Genomic DNA, 20,137 nt, shown 5'->3' on the forward strand with positions numbered 1-20,137 from the left:
GTGGGTCAGGCGGAGTATCTGGATGTTAGTTCTGAGTGCCAGGGGGTGCCGCTGTGTGAATGACGGGTGCAATGGACAGGTGAGACATTGCCGGTGAGGTGGGTTACTCACCATCGGACAACCCTCTCATCCCAGGGATTAATCGAGTGAACATTCGGCCTACCAACTACAGGATCATTCTTGTTTATTCCCTGTTTATTTCCTCATTTCCCCTTTTTTTTAATGCTACCGTTACATTTTTGATTCATGGATGATTAATGGACATGTGTCTTTCAGGCAAGTGGCCTGTGCCTTTAATGCAAGCCGAAGAAGCAGAGGCCTGTGCTGGTTCAGACTGCAGTTGTAGACTGGCTGGCACCAATCACAGAGGTGGGCTGGAACTTGCTTTGATTGATTTGGCTGGTGGCCAATGAATTGGCCCAAAAGGCTGAGCACTGCCCGGTAACAGGTGGCGATTGGACCTGACCCTCCCTGAAATGCTCCTCAGCAACCTGAAGGTTTCAGTTTACATTTTGGCAGGTAAAAGGTGCAGCTAATGCTCTCCAGAAAGCTGTTGTCAATCCTCTCCAGAAAGCTGCTGCAAACTCCCTCTCTCCACTAAGCCTGTCGGTGTACGATTGCTGGAACTACAGAGGCATGGGGACAAACCACAAACTGAAAGCAAAGTTTGATGAAATAAAGACTCAGTCTCTCCGGGAAAGTTGTGAGTAAGCTGCAGAAAGGACCAGTAGAGGCCAAGAAACAGACGTTAATCTACAAGCTCACTGTGAAGGAAGCATGCTAAGAACCATCATCTGAAGCAAAGGCTCCTTTTCCTTTCACTTACAACTTTTTGTTTCCCCTTTCCACCCCAGTGTGTTTGTCTGTCTTGTAAGTGTGTGTAGAGGATGGGAGGCTAGTTAAAGTAAGAGTTAGGTATTTATTAATATTTAATCAACTGCATATTTCGTTATAGTCCTTGTTACAACTAAACAGTAATTGTGTTTAAAATTACAAACCTGGTGAGTGCAATTATGGGCAGCCAAGGGACAAAGACTTCAGTATTTGTATAAGAATTATTGGTTAATTCACTTGTGTTGTGACTCGGGGATGGGTGGGGCTGAAATTGTCCAGGGTGTCGTAACACCTGTTGTGACACATTGGGCTGAACTTTCTGGTCCTGCACGTCTCAATCGTCGTGGGTGGGGTGGACAATTTGATGAACCATTTAAATGTCTGTTGGCCTCGGGCAGGGAATTTGCAGTCCAGGGTGGGCATGGCCAAAATCTCACCCATAATCTCAGTTGTGCCGGATTTGCGGATTCCCACCCCCGCCGAATCTCCGGTGCCAGAGAATTCGGCAACCGGCGGGGGCGGGATTCACGCCAGCCCCCGGCGATTCTCTGACCCAGCGGGGGGGGGTCGGAGAATCTCGCCCAAGGCACCGAGGATCCGGCGGGGGCGGGAATCGCGGCGCGCCGGTTGCCGCCCCCCCCCCCGCGCGATTCTCCAGCCCGGATGGGCCGAATTCCCGCTGCTAGGATGCCTGTCCCGCCGGCGTGGATTAAACCACCTCTCTTACTGGCGGGACAAGGCGGCGCAGGCGGGCTCCAGGGTCCTGGGGGGGGCGCGGGGCGATCTGGCCCGGAGGGTGCCCCCACGGTGGCCTGGCCCGCGATCGGGGCCCACCGATCCACGGGCAGGCCTGTGCCATGGGGGCACTCTTTTCCTTCCGCCTTCGCCACGGTCTCCACCATGGCGGAGGTGGAAGAGACTCCCTCCACAGCACATGCACGGGGATGCCGTGAGCGTCCGCTAACGCTCCCGCGCATGCGCCGCCCGGAGATGTCATTTCCGCGCCAGCTGGCGGGGCACCAAAGGCCTTTCCCGCCAGCTGGCGGGGCGGAAATCTGTCCGGCGCGGGCCTAGCCCCTCAAGGTTAGGGCTCGGCCCCCCAAGATGCGGAGGATTCCGCACCTTTGGGGCGGCGCGATGCCCGACTGATTTGCGCCGTTTTTGGCGCCGGTCGGCGGACATCGGCCGATACCGGAGAATTTCATTCCTTTTTCTCCCAATTCGATTATCCGCTGGACTTGTTTCTATTTTTTTACTTAACTTTTCACAGAGTTCAGTTTATTCTCTATTGTCTTCATTCATTTCTACTTCTTCTTAACTTAATTTTGTAGTAACTTTCTTCTTTTTTCTCCACCTCTGCTGTCGAGTATTTCATCTGTTGTTTGGATGTCTCCTCGAGAGCTTTCCTTCTTCTTTCTGATTCCTCTTTACGTTCGATAATTTCTGGTTTCTTTTGAGGTCTTTAATATCCGTGTTTCTCCCTTTTCTCCAAGAGACCGTTTTGCCCTCCCCCTGGGGTCATTTAAATGTGCTACGTAAATGCAAGTTGTTGTTGCAAGTAGCAGAAGCCCGTGCAGTATTGTCAATGTTTGTTAGTGTGTGAGAACCGGGATTACCACCCAGCAAGGCTAGACTGACAGTTCCTGACAAGATACCACCAACCACTTTTGCAAGCTGCATAAACTTTCCTGACAATTATTGGGTCTCAGTTTCAGGGTTAATAGAGTCAGATGCGCAGGAAAAGGAAGAAAGGATTTGGCGTGTTCCTTGCGCCTTTCACAATCTCAGGATGTCTTGAATTAATCCATGGACGCCCAGGCCTGGATTCTCCAGTCCCCCAGCCGTGTGTTCCTTGGTGGCACACCATTCCCTGAAGGTGGGATTATCGACTCCCCCCGCTTGTCATTGGGATTTCCCATTGAAGCCCCCTCACGATGCCGGGCGGCCAGGGGGCGCGGGTGCATTGCCGGTAGGGACAGAGAATCTCAACGGCCAGAGAATTCCGGCCCCAATTGCTTTGGAATTGCTGTTACTGGGACAAACACCGCAGCCAATTTCCACACGACAAGGCCTCACAAACAGCAGTAATGGTCAGTTAAAGTAATGTTGGTTGAGGTGGAAATGCTGGTCAGGCACCCGTACCAAGACACCGATCCCGTTCAGCTGAGAAAGGAGAGCAGACTAGTTCCAGTAGAATAACAATGTCAGCATTGCTGCTCCCCACAAATCGGCATCACCCACTGGAGTGAAATGCAGACAAACCTGAGGGTGAATTCCAGTCTAACCAGCGAAGCCCACTTCCCCTGAATGAATAAATAAAATTATCACCAGCAGGGCCAGTTGTAAGTAAGCGGTAGGGAGTCTCGCAGGCGGGACTTGAGCTTTACATGTCGGAGTTTACCTCTGAAAATTCGGTTTTCCCTCAGGAATGCACTGAAGTATCCGCCAAAATCACTCCTAGAAAAAAATCTTAATCTATGGTTGCAGAGATTACTGTGTGACCGCAAAGCCAAGCTGGTAAGGGTGCCTATAGCTCACACACAGGCTGGTACACACAGGCTGGTAAGGGTGCCTATAGCTCACACACAGACTGGTAAGGGTGCCTATAGCTCACACACAGACTGGTAAGGGTACCTATAGCTCACACACAGGCTGGTAAGGGTGCCTATAGCTCACACACAGACTGGTAAGGGTGCCTATAGCTCACACACAGGCTGGTAAGGGTGCCTATAGCTCACACACAGACTGGTAAGGGTGCCTATAGCTCACACACAGACTGGTAAGGGTACCTATAACTCACACAGACTGGTAAGGGTACCTATAGCTCACACAGACTGGTAAGGGTGCCTATAGCTCACACACAGGCTGGTAAGGGTGCCTGTAGCTCACACACAGACTGGTAAGGGTGCCTATAGCTCACACACAGACTGGTAAGGGTACCTATAGCTCACACAGACTGGTAAGGATACCTATAGCTCACACAGACTGGTAAGGGTGCCTATAGCTCACACACAGACTGGTAAGGGTACCAAAAACTCACACACAGACTGGTAAGGGTGCCTATAGCTCACACACAGGCTGGTAAGGGTGCCTATAGCTCACACACAGGCTGGTAAGGGTGTCTATAGCTCACACAGGCTGGTAAGGGTGCCTATAGCTCTCCCACAGGCTGGTAAGGGTGCATATAGCTCACACACAGGCTGGTAAGGGTGCCTATAGCTCACACACAGGCTGGTAAGGGTGCCTATAGCTCACACACAGGCTGGTAAGGGTGCCTATAGCTCACACACAGGCTGGTAAGGAGGCCTATAGGTCACACACAGACTGGTAGGGTGCCTATAGCTCACACATAGGCTGGCAAGGTTGCCTATAGCTCACACACAGGCTCGTAAGATTGTCTATAGTTCACACACAGGCTGGTAAGGTTGCCTATAGCTCACACACAGGCTGGTAAAGGTGCCTATAGCTCACACACAGGCTGGTACGGTTGCCTATAGCTCACACACAGGCTGGTAAGGGTGCCTATAGCTCACACAGACTGGTAAGGGTGCCTATAGCTCTCCCACAGGCTGGTAAGGGTGCCTATAGCTCACACAGACTGGTAAGGGTGCCTATAGCTTCCGCACAGGCTGGTAAGGGTGCCTATAGCTTACGCACAGGCTGGTAAGGGTGCCTATAGCTCACACAGACTGGTAAGAGTGCCTATAGCTCTCCCACAGGCTGGTAAGGGTGCCTATAGCTCACACACAGGTTGGTAAGGGTGCCTATAGCTCACACACAGGCTAGTAAGGGTGCCTATAGCTCACACACAGGCTGGTAAGGGTGCCTATAGCTTACACACAGGCTGGTAAGGGTGCCTATAGCTCACACACAGGCTGGTAAGGGTGCCTATAGCTCACACACAGACTGGTAAGGGTGCCTATAGCTCACACACAGGCTGGTACGGTTGCCTATAGCTCACACACAGGCTGGTAAGGTTGCCTATAGCTCACACACAGACTGGTAAGGTTGCCTATAGCTCACACACAGGCTGGTAAGGGTGCCTATAGCTCACACACAGACTGGTAAGGTTGCCTATAGCTCACACACAGGCTGGTAAGGGTGCCTATAGCTCACACACAGACTGGTAAGGGTGCATATAGCTCACACACAGACTGGTAAGGGTGCCTATAGCTCACACACAGACTGGTAAGGGTGCCTATAGCTCACACACAGACTGGTAGGGTTGCCTATAGCTCACACACAGGTTGGTAAGGGTGCCTATAGCTCACACACAGACTGGTAAGGGTGCATCTAGCTCACACACAGACTGGTAAGGGTGCCATAGCTCACACAGACTGACAATGGCAATAACACTCCAAGTATTTTAATCCAGAGAGTGATGTTGATCGATGTGGACCAGGAGAGACTGGCATTGACATTCTACTCTAACTATCCCATGTTTCAACACCTCCACTTCACCAGTTTATTGCCACAAATAATCAGGAGCTGGACCGTTTTCCATTTACTCCCAGTGTGTTAACTTTCGCTTCATTCTTATCACTTCTTTCGACATCCCGGGCAAACTCTGCAGGAGGATTGAAATGTCTTTCGAACCTTTCCAGAGATTTTACAAATTCCTGACTCTGCCTCTTCTGTCAATTTCCATCATGTTGCTGTACATTTTCACCATGTCCCAGGTCCCAGCTCTGTCCGCACTCCCCACACAAGGTCACACTGGGAACATGAAGTATGTATAGCAATGAGCTGGCCATGAGAAAGTGCTCCAATCAGCACTTTGGCTAAGCTTCGTTCCTGTTCCGCAATAAGCTGCAGCATACTGGGCACTTTTGGCTCCCGTGGATGGATTTGGACAAAGTTAATGCAAATTGTGATATTTTCAGCACCAAAACGAAAATAAAGGTTACGCAGCAAAACTCCCTGAGTGTTGCCTTTTTAAAATGTAGTCTCTTGAGTTTGGTGTTGCTGGTATTTATTGCCTGTTGTTTCACATGAAGTGAGCCTTCTTCTAAAACCGCTACAGTCCAGTAGTGAAGGTGAGCCCACAATGTTATTCCAGGATCCTGACCCAGCGGCGATGAAGGAACAGTGATGTATGTCTGGGTCAGGATAGTTCGAGGGTAACTTAGTGGTGGTTGTATCCTCATGCAGCTGCTGCCCTTGCCCTGGAAGGTTGTAGACGGTGTTACTGGTGAAGCCTTGGCAGGTCAATCTGTTAGAAGACAGCCCAAGGAAAGAAAGTGGGTTTTAAATTGCTTTTATCTAGGATAAAGCGTTACGTTGCTGATGATTTCCTGTGAGATTGTTCAATGGGTATGTGGTTGCTAGCTATGATATAGCAAAAGAAAACCCAATGAATCAGCGAATAAAGTGACTAAAGCTGTGAAATGGTTATGTTAGTTTGACTCTTGGGCAGTGAAATGGAAACTGGTGGGTTTATAGTAGATTATACAATGTCTACATGCTCCAGAGGGGGAGGGGTGATCCGACTCCGGGGGGAACTCCACAGTGGCCAGGCCCGCACTCGGGGGCTACCGATCGACAGGCGGGCTAATTCCAGGGGGGGCCTATGTTCTTCCGCGCCGGGCTCCGCCATGTTGCGTGGGGGCTGGCGCGGAGATGGCAACCTACACGCATCCGCGCCGGCAAGTTGGGGCCCGTATCGGGAGCTGGAGCTGCGTGGAGCGCTCCGTGCCATGCTGGCCCCCTGTGGGTTGGGGGATCGCTGCTCCTAACGGCCAGATGGTGGCGTCGCAAAACGCTCCCTCATTTACCACGGCGTCAACACTCTGCCCGCCCATGATCTCCACAATACAGTTCCGCCATCCAATAATTGGCAGTCATCATAACCTCTGAACCATCAGGGCATAGGCAGTTGTATTTTCTGTTGGAGACGAGAACTAACTTGATTATGTCAACCACCCTCCTTATTCCATTGTGCCAGTGGATCAACTGGAGGTTTAGAAGAACCATCACTGTGAAAAATGTCTGCCAACAAGGACTTTGAACGACTATTAATCATTTGCAATGTAGGTATTTCAAATTTATTTTAACATTTTTGTTAGCTTGGATTTTTAAATTGATGTTTATTCTCAAATTTTACCTGTCGGGATTTTAGGTGATAAATTAATTTCAAGTTGTTGTTGTTGTGATAAGCACAGACCGTTACATGTGGGATGCATAAAAGCAGAGAGCTGGCAGATGGCTGATGATAGTCAGGATGTACAAGCGGGTAGGCAGCATTTATAGACCAAAGTACTGGTGGCTCAGTGAATAATGGGATACAGAGATATCAAAGAATGCAGAGTTGCTCGATATATTTGATCATCTTTATAAGTCAGTTTTAATTACCAACAACACTGCTATTTTCTTCAATGGAAGTTAATGACACAATAGCAGTTGTTCGTTGTCTCCCAGGAGCTGCTTGAGGTTCTGAGTCCTGAAGAGGCAGCAACATGAAACATAACACGGAATCTACTTAAAATCAACTCCAACCTGCCAAAATAAAATCAGATTTTAAATTAAGTGCCGATTTCAGAGCGAGTTAAATGGAGCGCATTTACTTTGTGCCCCTCCTAGTCACTGGTGCACTTTATAATTACAACAGGCATGGGTTTCAGCAGTGTGGAAAGAAGCACATCCTGAGGAAGAAAGAAGTTTTGATTGCTTTGGAAATGATGGAGTAGGAAATTATAAAATCAGTTTCTAAATGAATATTTTTGATTGCTACAGTGAAATATTCCTACTGCAGTACCTGACACCTCACATCAAAAATCATTTTCAGTGTATTCCACCAGCACAATACTAGCGGCAAAAACAAATTGCCAATTTACTTGGATGGCCAAAGATTAAAGAATGATCCCAACGTAACATGAATCATCACAGAATCATAGAATTTACAGTGAAGAAGGAGGCTATTCGGCTCATTGAGTCTGCACCGGCCCTTGGAAAGAGCACCCCACTAAGCCCATACCTCCACCCTATCCCCACATCTCCATCCTATCCCCGTAACCCCACCTAACCTTTTTGGACACTATGGGCAATTTATCATGGCCAATCCACCTAACAGCACATCTTTGGACCGTGGGAGGAAACCGGAGCACCCGGAGGAAACCCACGCACACACGGGGAGAACGTGCAGACTCTGCACACACAGTGACCCAAGCCGGGAATCGAACACAGGACGCCAAATCGCAATTCTCCATTGCCTTGACAGCAGCGTCAATGCGTTCCCGAATGGATGTACAATAAACACCGTTTACATATCATTAGCGGGCCCGGCCCAATATTCTCCGGGGCCTCCGCGATTCTCCGCCTCCGATGGGCCGAATTCGCAATGCCGCGGCTCACTTGTGCTTTTACAAATCATGAAACCGGGCAGCACGGTGGCGTAGTGGTTAGCACTGCAGTCTCACGGCGCTGAGGTCCCAGGTTTGATCCCGGCTCTGGGTCACTGTCCTTGTGGAGTTTGCACATTCTCCCCGTGTCTGCGTGAGTTTCACCCCCACAACCCAAAGATGTGCAGGTGGATTGGCCATGTGAAATTGCCCCTGAATTGGGACAAATGAATTGGGTACTCTAAATTTATTTATTTTTAACTCATGAAACGGGCGCGGCGGCTGAGTGGGAGAGAGAGAGGGGGGACGGAAAGTGTCCAACATCGCCATAGTGTGCTGACAGCTGTGCCGCTGGCCGGGGGGGCCTCTGCCAGGGCTGGGGGGGGGTACCGGGGGCAGCCATGGAGCTGTGCACGCCGCTGACTGCCCACTGCGAACTTAGGGCCACAGGTGGTAAAGATGTCACCCCAGGGCACCCCTCTGGCTCCAGCCAACCCATCAGCAGGATGGGCGCACTCCAGCGCAACCAATACCACCTTGTTGGCTGGGATGAGTGTGTGGGGAAACCCACAGGTGGGGGTACGCTGTCCCGGGGGCACCAGAGAATCCTGTCGCCCGTCCTTATCTCTGTGTTAAATCAGTGACCCCTTATTTTTAAGGAGTGACCCCTAGTTCTAGATTCTCTGAGAAGGGAATAAAATAATGATAAAAATTGGTGCTGTGAAAGAGTTTTGCCAAGGTTCCATTTCTGACAACATACAGCTTCAGCACGTCAAAGGAAATGCCCTCTGCAAAACAAACTACATTCCATATTCGGCACTTGAGAAATGCAAGGCTATCCCAACATTAAAGAAACATTAAAGATAATGGAATCCAAAGAGAATGGTACAGCCCTGTCTCGTAAAGGATTGCAACGGCAATTGCCGGTGATCTTTGTCCCAGAAAGCAGACACATTGTTTTCATTGGCCTGAATTTTGTGGTAAAAATAGCCACGAGATGCAGTAATCACTGTTCTAAGATGTAAAGTAGACAGCAACTTCGAGCAACTGCACATGCACAACTAAAGGTGGAAACCAGCAAGCTGCTGCCCAGTTTGTCCTGCTCTTCCAGAATCTAGAATCATAGAATCCTGACAGCACAGAAGGAGGCCATTCAGCCCATCAAGTCTACACTGACCCTCTGAAAGTGCACCCCACCTAGGCTAACTCCCCCACCTTATTCCTATAACGCAGTAACCTCACCTAATCTTTTCAACACTAAGGGGCAATTGATCATGGCCAACCTGCACTTCTTTAGACCATAGGAGGAAACTGGAGCACCCGGAGGAAACCCACGCAGACATGGGGAGAACGTGCAGACTCCGCACAGACAGTGACCCGAGGCCGGAATTGAACCCGGGTCCCTGGCGCCGTGAGGCAACAGTGCTAACCACTGTGCCACCATGGTTTTTAACTGGGAGATCCAGGGTGGAATTCTCCCATGCCCCTGCCAGCGGGTTCAAAAGTGGGTGGTGAGTTGAGGAGGAGAATTTGGCTCGTTTCAGATCTACACATGCCTTGAAAGTAAAACCTGGATCTCAATACCTTCAAAAATCTTTAATACTAATAAAAATCTGTCGAGAGTACCTGAAGGTATATTTGCGAGCCCTGATTTTCGGAGTGAAGTATGGACAATGCAATGGGGGGTGGTTCTGATGACAGTGAACTGGATTTTGAAGGTGCCTGGTTAGAATCTTTGCTCTGAATGTTTGAGATAGATTTGTGTCACCTGTAAACCCAGCTTTAATGAACCAAATGGAAGGTTTTACTGACATGTCAGAAATAATGGATAGAGAAGGAATAGACGATTTTTGACAGCTTTTGGAAACCCATGCAGGTCAGTAACAAGTAATTCTAAGGCTTTGATATTGTAATGTGTAACCCTTCTACCAGGACAGCCATTTCAAACAGAACCCCCACAGGTTTTACTCTTGTCAGATTGACACTGCACTGAAGCGAAAGGAAATAATGATAGGAATATAGAATTTGAAGTCATTAACAGACAGAGTGCATAATGAATGAACAATTTCGATTTTAAAAAAAGCAAACAGCAATAACACAGATAGCTGAGCTATTGTTACGTGTCTGTCAGCTTCACTCGCTGGTGTCTGGTTGTCACAATCAAATGCCAATCGTGGAGCCAATGCTGGACTGCGCGATGGACCCGTACACTGACCACAGCATGCCATCCGGTAAGGAGGCTGTGCCAGGAATGTCATTGTTAGTTTCTTTACACATTAACAACACTTTCACCTGATAGTGATGGGGCTATTAAAGGAGGCTACAGAAAAACCCAGCACTCGGGAAGTTTAATATAAAGGTTTGATAATAACTCTAGATTGGTGGCTGTAGTTAATAACTTGCAGAACAGATTTGTAAATGGCAAATTAATTTCAGAATCGTTAAGCGTGAGATGCTCTGAGGAATAACACCAATTCCTTGGAAAGTTAATAGGATAGTGGGAGGTTCCTGCCCCAAAATATTTATCTGATCTGTGGGTTTTTTTTAAGCTGAAACCTCTCCCCCCCCCCCCCCCCCCCCGCTGCAAGTTGCCATTTGCACTAGCCCAGGACATTCCCTTAATGCTCTGTGGCAGAGCCCATGATGTCAGTTTGATAGACTTGGCAAGCAGCCAATAAGTGCATCTGGAATTCTGAGACATCAGCTGTTCTTGCTTGCGATTGGTGGAGCCATTCAGAACCTTCCAGAAGAAAGGCGGATCATGTGAAGAGCTCTGTTTTGTTGTGAGTTCTGTGAGAAGATTTAGGCAGGAAACAGCTGGGCAGCTCTCTTTCTGCTCTCTCTCCCGGGCCATTTAAGAGGCTCCCAGACTGACCTGTGGAAGGCACTCCTATTTGAGCGACTGCAGTCAGTAGCCAGACCTGTGAAGGGAACTACCGGAGTGAAAGGCTGCATTCAAGTTCTCCCACCAGGTCTGAAACAGTTTAATCATCTGTCTGAATTGCTGGGCGAAACCCAGTCTGAGGACTCTCTCCATGATACAGGCAGAATCTCTGCACAGAGACCAGGCCAGAAGAAAAGGCTTTAAATCTCAGGTATAGAGCTTCAGTAATATTTCAGGGAGACGGAGGCTCCACCTGGTGGTCAAAGGATGGAACTGCACCAACCTGAATCTCCTGTGTAAATATCAATTCCCACAGAGACCACAACCTCAGCAGTGAAGATTCATCTCAATCTTTTCCCTCCAATTCCTATTACTTTAATTCTTCCCCCACCATTTCACTGTGTGCCTGACTTATGTGTGTCTGGGTGGAGGGTGGGATGGGGTTTTGGGAATAGGTAGACTAGTAGACCATTGTTCCATTATTTCCATTGTATGTTCATCGTTTACTCTTGTTATAAATAAACAGTCTGTTAATGTTTTACTTCCGGTACCTGAAACTCATTGGCACAGCTGAAGGTTAAAGATCTCAGGAAAATACACAAATTATTGGTTAATTCACTTATGTTGGGACTCCAGGGACTGTGGGGCTGGGATTGACTGCACACTCGCCCAGGGTGTCATAACGATAGAAGTGTAATGGGATCTTGGGTTCAGATTCACAACTTATTAACAGTAGCAACACAGGTTAACAAAGCCATTCGTTAGACTACACGTTAGAGAACTGTGCCCAATTCTGGTCTCCATCTTACAGAAAAGGATATAGAAACACTGGAGAAAATGTAGAAAATATTTCCATGGACAGAAGGTGCAATTGCTGAGCCTCATTTCTCTAACAAAGAGAAGACTGAAGAGATACCTAATAGAGGTCTTTGCATATCTGATAGGCTAGATGTGGACAATCTCCACTTCTCAGAAGTCCAAAACTGTGAGTCATAAAGAAGACCATAAGGTCATACACATTCAAACATCCATAGAAAAAGAAGCAGGAGGAGGCCATTCGGCCCTTCGAGCCTTCTCTGTCATTCATTCTGATCATGGCTGATCATCAGGTTCAAAGGTTTCATCCTGCGTTCCCCCCATATCCTTGATCCCTTTAGCCCCCAGAGCTATTTCAAACAGCTGCTTGAAATTACACAATCATAGAAATCCTACAGTGCAGCAGGAGGCCATTCAGCCCATAAAATCTTCATTGACCCTCCAAAAGCGCACTCTATCCCTGGAACCCCACCTAACCTGCACGTCTTTGGACTGTTTTGGCCTCAACTACTTTTTGTGGGAGTGAATTCCACAGACTCACCGCTCTCCGGGTGAAGAAATGTCTCCTCACCTCAGTCCTAAAAGGTTTATCCCTTATCCTCAAACTATGACCCCTAGTTCTGGACTCCCCCACCATCGGGAACATTCTTTCTGAATCTACCCTGTCTCATCCTGTTAGAATTTTATAAGATCCCCTCTCACTCTTCTAAACTCTAATGAATATAATCCTAACCGACTCAGTCTCTCCTCATGTGACAGTCCCACCATCCCAGGAATCAGCCTGGTAAACCTTTGCTGCTCTCCCTCCATAGCAAGAACATTCATTAGAGAGAAGAAGGTTAAGAGGTGACTTAATTCATAGAATTTCATAGAATTTACAGTGCAGAAGGAGGCCATTCGGCCCATCGAGTCTGCACCGGCTCTTGGAAAGAGCACCCTACCCAAGGTCAACACGTCCATTCTATCCCCATAACCCAGTAACCCCACCCAACACTAAGGGCAATTTTGGACACTAAGAGCAATTTATCATGGCCAATCCACCTAACCTGCACATCTTTGGGCTGTGGGAGGAAACCGGAGCACCCGGAGGAAACCCACGCAGACACGGGGAGGATGTGCAGACTCCGCACAGACAGTGACCCAAGCCGGAATCGAACCTGGGACCCTTCACCTGAGGAAGGAGCAGCGCTCCGAAAGCCAATAAGATCATGACTGACCTGATGCGGTAATCCTTAACTCCACTTACCCAATTTATCCCCATTACCCTTGATTCCCTTACTGATTAAAAATCCGTCTATCTCGGCCTTGAACATTCTTAACGCCCCAGCCTCTACAGCTCTCTGCGGTAAAGAATTCCACAGATTCTCTCCCCTCTGAGAGAAGAAATTCCTCCTCATCTCTGTCTGAAATGGGTGACCCCCTCACTCTGAGGTTATGCCCTCTGGTCCGAGACTCTCCCACAAGGAGATACAACCAATATAAAATAGTCACCAGTGAATCCCGTTGGGAGTTTAGGAAAGTCTCCTTTGTCTATCGTGAAACCTGCTACCATTTGGAAGGTGATGGGCCAGATAGGTAGGTATCGGAGACAGAACGGAACCATTGGATATTTTGATAGGGCTACATGTTGTGGAGTTTTGGGGGAACGTGAACACTGTGTGGCACAGACCAGTTGTGTCAAATGGCCTGATTCTCTGCTGTAAATTCAGTGGCTGAAGAAAACATGACTATTAAGACGCAGTGTTGTGTATTCTGGGTATGGCAAGAGTATTTGATCTTGAGAGTGATAGTTTTCTCATTGAAGATGTCACATGCAATCACCTTGAAAGATGAAATGTAATAGATAAATGTAGATAAAGTTCCATTCTGTCCCTTTGGGAATGAGGTAGGTATGCTAATGGAATTCAAAATCAGTTTCCAACTGGTACATATTTTAGGTCTACAGACTCTGAGCAGCCAATCAATGGGCCTTAACGATAATGCTGGAGGCTCCCACCCAAAATTAGACTCATACAATTTTGCTTTCGGAGAGCTGGGAGGAGCCTAATCACAAGGGTCATTATAGCCAATGCCACCTCCAGCGGTAAATGTAGGAAGCAGGAGGACCAGAAATAAACTCCTGAAATAGTTTCGACCATCTTTCGCTCAAGTTATTCTGTGACTCAGTGGGGGAGAGGGGGGGGCGGATCCTGTCCGGGTGTTTGAAACTGGCTAGCGTTAATGTGAAAGGCAGCACAGTGGTTAGCACTGCTGCCTCACCACGGCAGGGACCCGGGTTCAACTCCGGCCTCTGGTCTGTGCGGAGTCTGCACGTTCTCCCCGTGTCTGCGTGGGTTTCCTCCGGGTGCTCCGGTGTCCTCCCACAGTCCAAAGATGTGCAGGTTAAGGTGGCCATGATAAATTGCCCCTTAGTGTCCAATGGTTATGTGGGGTTAGGGGGAATAAGGCGGGGAAGTGGGCCTAGGTAAGGTGTTCTTTCGGAGGGTCGATGCAGACTCGATAGGCCGAATGGCCTTCTTCTGCACTGAAGGGCTTTATGATTCTGGTTGCTTTCTGGGATGATGCTGATGATAGTACATTTGTACAGTACAGTCATAAGATACTGAATATCTGTTGACGCACTTTCTGCTGCTCACTTTGCCTACTGGATTTTCAATCTACGTTAGTTCCCATTTTAGCACCAGATATGTTCAGTCTCTGTATCAGGCTGAAAAACACCTCAGCTGTGCGTCCGTCCGTGTATTTCCACCTCTGGGTCAGAAGCTTCTCACTCTGGACTAAATCTAGACAAAGTCTCCAATGCCGTGTTGAGGGAGTGCTTCTCCCGGAGCTATTGGGCTGGATTCGCCATTGCCCGACACCGATATCGTAATCGGCGATCGGACGGAGAACCCATTCCGAGGGCCAAATTGGGGCCGCCGCCGGTTTGACGCTGGTCAGCCATGCTCCGGACCTCGGAAATGGCGTAATCGCATTGCGCGGCACGCGCCGTTGGCACGTCACGGCCGGCCCTCCCACAGTGCTTCACCCCCGATGGGCGGAGTTCCCGATGGCGCGGCACACGTGCGGTCTCAGCGGTTGGGACTCCGGCCTGGCGGCTACGGTCTGTGTCCAGCACCGCCACACTCGGCCGGGATCTGTGTCGTTGGCCGGGAGGGCTTCCGCGAGGATTGTGGGGGGACTGGTGGAGGGGGGCCAGGGAGTGGCCCGAGGGGCCGCGGATGGCGGGTCGGGTCCGGACACGGCCGGCGCCATGGTGCACGATGCGACTGGTCGCGTGCACGGTCAGCGACTCGGCCATTCTCCGGCCGTTATTCACATGGGAGCCAGGTGTTTCACCCGGCACTGGCATTAGCCCCTCCCCGGTCCCGGAATTGGCGAGGGGTCGGCATTGATTTTTCCATCGTAAACCTCGCTGAAATGGAGAACCAAGCCCATTGTCTTTCAGAGGAGATCTTAAACCAAGGCCTGTTTTTCCTCTCAGGTGGATGTGAAATACCCCAGCGCACCAGAACAAGAACAAAGAAAAGTACAGCACAGGAACAGGCCCTTCGGCCCTCCAACCCTGCGCCGACCATGCTGCCCGACTAAACTACAATCTTCTACACTTCCAGGCTCTGTATCCCTCTATTCCCATCCTATTCATGTATTTGTCAAGATGCCCCTTAAATGTCACTATCGTCCCTGCTTCCACCACCTCCTCCGGCAGCGAGTTCCAGGCACCCACTACCATCTGTGTAAAAAAACGTGCCTTATACAGCTCCTCTAAACCTTGCCCCTCTCACCTTAAACCTATGCCCCCTAGTAATTGACCCGTCTACCCTGGGAAAAAGCCTCTGACTATCCACTCTGTCTATGCCCCTCATAATTTTGTAGACCTCTATCAAGTCGCCCCTCAACCTCCGTTGTTCCAGTGAGAACAAACAGAGTTTATTCAACCTCCCCTCATAGCTAATGCCCTCCATACCAGGCAACATTCTGGTAAATCTCTTCTGCACCCTCTCTAAAGCCTCCACATCCTTCTGGTAGTGTGGCGACCAGAATTGAACACTATACTCCAAGTGTGGCCTAACTAAGGTTCCATACAGCTGCAACATGACTTGCCAATTTCTATACTCAATGCCCCGGCCAATGAAGGCAAGCATGCCGTATGCCTTCTTGACTACCTTCTCCACCTGTGTTGCCCCTTTCAGTGACCTGTGGACCTGTACTCCTAGATCTCTCTGACTTTCAATACTCTTGAGGGTTCTACCATTCACTGTATATTCCCTACCTGCATTAGACCTTCCAAAATGCATTACCTCACATTTGTCAGGATTAAACTCCATCTGCCACCTCTCCGCCCAAGTCTCCAAACAATCTAAATCCTGCTGTATCCTCTGACAGTCCTCATCGCTATCCGCAATTCCACCAACCTTTGTGTCGTCTGCAAACTTACTAATCAGAACTATTACTATTACTATTACTATTTTGAGGAAGAGCAGAGAGGCACTCCCTGGTGTCATGGCCAATATTTATCCCTCAATCAACATCACAATAGATTGTCCGGTCATTATTTCAATGCTGTTTTTGCGAGCTTCTGCATAAATTGGTAGCCATGCTTACTACATTACAGCAGTGACTGCACTTCCAAAATATGTGATTGGCTGCAAACTGCTTTGAGACATCCTGTGGTCCTGAAAGACAATGTGAATATTGTTATGACCCCTGGGTTAGTGCACGGTCAACTCCAGCCCCACATGACCCAGAGTCGCAACGGAAGTGAATTAACCAATAATTCCTGGAAAAATACACATTTGTCTCTTGGCTGCCCGATAATTACAGTCACCAGGGCCGTGATTCATCCCTACCCGGTGAGGCGGGGGGTCCCGGTGGGTTGGAGTGGCGGGAACCACTCCGGCGTCAGGCCGCCCCAAAGGTGCGGATTTCTCCGCATCTATAGGGGCCAAGCCCTCACCTTGAGGGGCTAGGCCCACGGCGGAGTGGTTGGCACCGCAGTCCCGCCGGGAAGGTAGGTGGTTTGATTCACGCCGGCGGGACTGGCATGACAGCAGCGGGACTTTGGCCCATCGTGGGCCGGAGAATCACCGGGGGGTGGGTCCGCCGACCGGCGTGGCGCGATTCCCGCCCCCGCCGAGTTTTCGGTGCCGGAGAATTCGGCGGCCGGTGGGGGCTGGATTCACGCCGCACCCCGGCGATTCTCTGACCCGGCGGGGAGTCGGAAAATCCCGCCCCAGGTTTGTAAATTTAAACACAATTGCTTTTAATTAATAACAAGAATTATAATTAAATATGTAGCAAATGCAGCTATTCACTATTATCCAATTCCTAATCCTAAGAGAGAGAGAGAGAGAGAGGGAGCTGATCTAAGCATCCCACTGGGGTGAGATTCGATCACCGCCTGTTACCGGGTAGAATACGGCCTTTGGGCCAATTCATTGGCCACCAGCCAACCAATCAAACCGAGTCCCACCGATCTCTCAGGTGCTGAAAAGTCTGAGTTGTCCTGTCCGAAGCTAGGAGAGTGAACTATGTCGTTACTATTCGATTCCTCACTTGCCCTGCTCGACTTGAAGATTGTTCATTAAGCCAATCATTTTCAAAGTCAGTGTTGCGACCCACGGTGGGTATCGGGCGGGTGTCGGGAGGGTCGCGGGCCCATCGGTTGTGGCGTTCCCAATCACGGGAAGAAGTGCCCAACAGCCTTGTCCGGCTTTTAAAAATGCCAGCCATCCCGTGCCCGCGTGCCCCCTCGGCAGAGCGCAGGCCCGCCGCGTGCCCCCTCGGCAGAGCGCAGGCCCGCCGCGTGCCCCCTCGGCAGAGCGCAGACCCGCCGCGTGCCCCCTCGGCAGAGCGCAGACCCGCCGCGTGCCCCCTCGGCAGAGCGCAGGCCCGCCGCGTGCCCCCTCGGCAGAGCGCAGACCCGCCCGCGTGCCCCCTCGGCAGAGCGCAGGCCCGCCCGCGTGCCCCCTCGGCAGAGCGCAGGCCCGCCGCGTGCCCCCTCGGCAGAGCGCAGGCCCGCCGCGTGCCCCCTCGGCAGAGCGCAGGCCCGCCCGCGTGCCCCCTCGGCAGTGCGCAGGCCCACCGCGTGCCCCCTCGGCAGAGCGCAGGCCCGGAAGCCAGCGAGGCTGAATACCTCCTCCTGACGTCAACGCGCTGACCCAGGAGCAGATTCTTTTAACAAATCGATGGAGTCTTCTCTCCAGAAGCTGCGGCTGAGAGCAGGTCACGGGCCCCGTACACTGACATCACATGTCTGGGCGCGAGAGAGATCCCTCCATTTTGTAGCTGCCAGCAGTGACAGTGTGAGCTCCAGGGGCCTCTGGTGAACAACCCATGAAGAAGAAGCTGAAAACAGGAACAAAGCGGGATGAAGATCTGCAATTGTGCCACTGCAAATCGGGATTCAAAGTTCATGTGTGTTGTACGCAGGGACGTACTGGCAAATGAAAGATTAAAATCCGCAAAACATTTGAAGGCTAAGCGTGGCGAGTTGGAGGACAACCTCTTGATTTTTTTCAACGGATGCAGTGAGATCTTAAATCATCAGCTGAAGCCCTCAGCAGCAATGTAACATTGAATTACAAAGCAAGTGAGATTGGGTCGCGAAGGATGGCCAGTTGGTAAAAATGGATCCCGGGCCAAAAACTTTGAAAAACACTTCATTAAGCATCCACGGATCAAAATGATAACAGCAAAAATAAAGAGAAAATAAGGGAATGAAGTGGAAGGGGCTGTACAATATTGCTTTCTCTTTAACGATTGGGAGTACAAACATCGAGCCTGTGTGCTGTGTCTATATGTAGAGTATTTGACAGATGTGTTATAGAGAGCAGAAGCATTTCTTTTTGCAGCATTATCATCTATCACTTTGATGATGCGACCTGCATTAAACAAAAATAGGATTTTCTCACGTGAAAATCCTCAGTAAGATTATACACCTTTCCTGAACATGACCAGAATATATTGGTTTGTGGTAGCATATCATCAGCACTTTTTCAGTTTTGTTAAGAATACAATCAAAGCGTTATCCTCACATCCACTTCCCACTGTACGTACCTGTTCACACTACATCTGAATATATTAAATGTTAATGCATATTCATAGACCATATGAGCACTGACAGCATATTCAAACAGAAAATAAAACATCATCACTTAAATGTCTCATGCACAAGGTGATGTGAAACTCGTAACCCCACAACACACCTAACCTGCGGATCTTTGGTCTACTTCCCAATCTAGATTAACAGAAAACTGTATACCATGCATTTTCCCCCAGTTAATGGTGTGTCAATTATTGTTAGGACACACAGGTGAAGGACATTGTTTAAACAAGTACTTCAAGCACCTATAAAGAGAGACTATGGAACACTGGGTTAGTAGGTTGGAAGCAAACACATGTAATGCTGCAGTCTGTCAACCGGGCTATTGTCAAATGTGATGAATGTAGGAAATTGTTACATATTATATTTGTGGCGGAATGTTATTAAAAACGCTGGTTTGAAATACATGCAGGCAGTCTATCAGCTGTAACTAAGGAGTCATAAAAGGTGGGATCATCATTGATTTTAACCATTTACTTGTTTGCAGAGAGATGGTTAATGGAAAATTGGACATAATTTAGCGACCCCATTGCACCCTGCACGGAGCTGGGCGCAATGGATGATTGTGAAATCCCCAAATCAGGCACCGTGGCATTGCCGATTGCGAGTCACTTGACTTGCTCCACCTGGCGCAATCTGGATGTCGCCCTTGCTGGACAAGATCCAGATTTGTACATTTAAAAGAGCCGATTTAAATACCTCAACATTGGATTCACCCGGAGTCTGGGACTCAACGGGCACACCTGCAAGATCTCGCCAGGGCGCAGCTTAGTACTGATCTACACAAATGTGGACCAGGTTCAATGGTACCGGGGGTGGGGGGGGGGTCTCACAGGCTACTGGAAACCCCCCGGGTGGGTGGGAACAGGGCAGGATGGTACCCTGGCACTCGCTGATAGAGAATCCCACAGAGAATATCTGGAAACATCTGTGGAGAGCGAAACAGAGTTAATTAAATGTTTCCAGCTGATATAACTTCTTCAGACAGAAGAATAAACAGAACAGTTTGAAAAGCCAAAAGTCAAAATAATTCTCAGGATATTCATGGTGTTCACTGAAGGCATAGTTACGGAGTAGTCTCATAAAATTAATTGATAATTGAATTGTTAATTTGGGAATCACTGTTAGTTGCTTATATGCACAAGATCGGAATGTTTTGTT

The sequence above is a fragment of the Scyliorhinus torazame genome, chromosome 17, assembly GCF_047496885.1.
Source record: "Scyliorhinus torazame isolate Kashiwa2021f chromosome 17, sScyTor2.1, whole genome shotgun sequence".
Taxonomy (NCBI): Eukaryota; Metazoa; Chordata; class Chondrichthyes; order Carcharhiniformes; family Scyliorhinidae; genus Scyliorhinus; species Scyliorhinus torazame.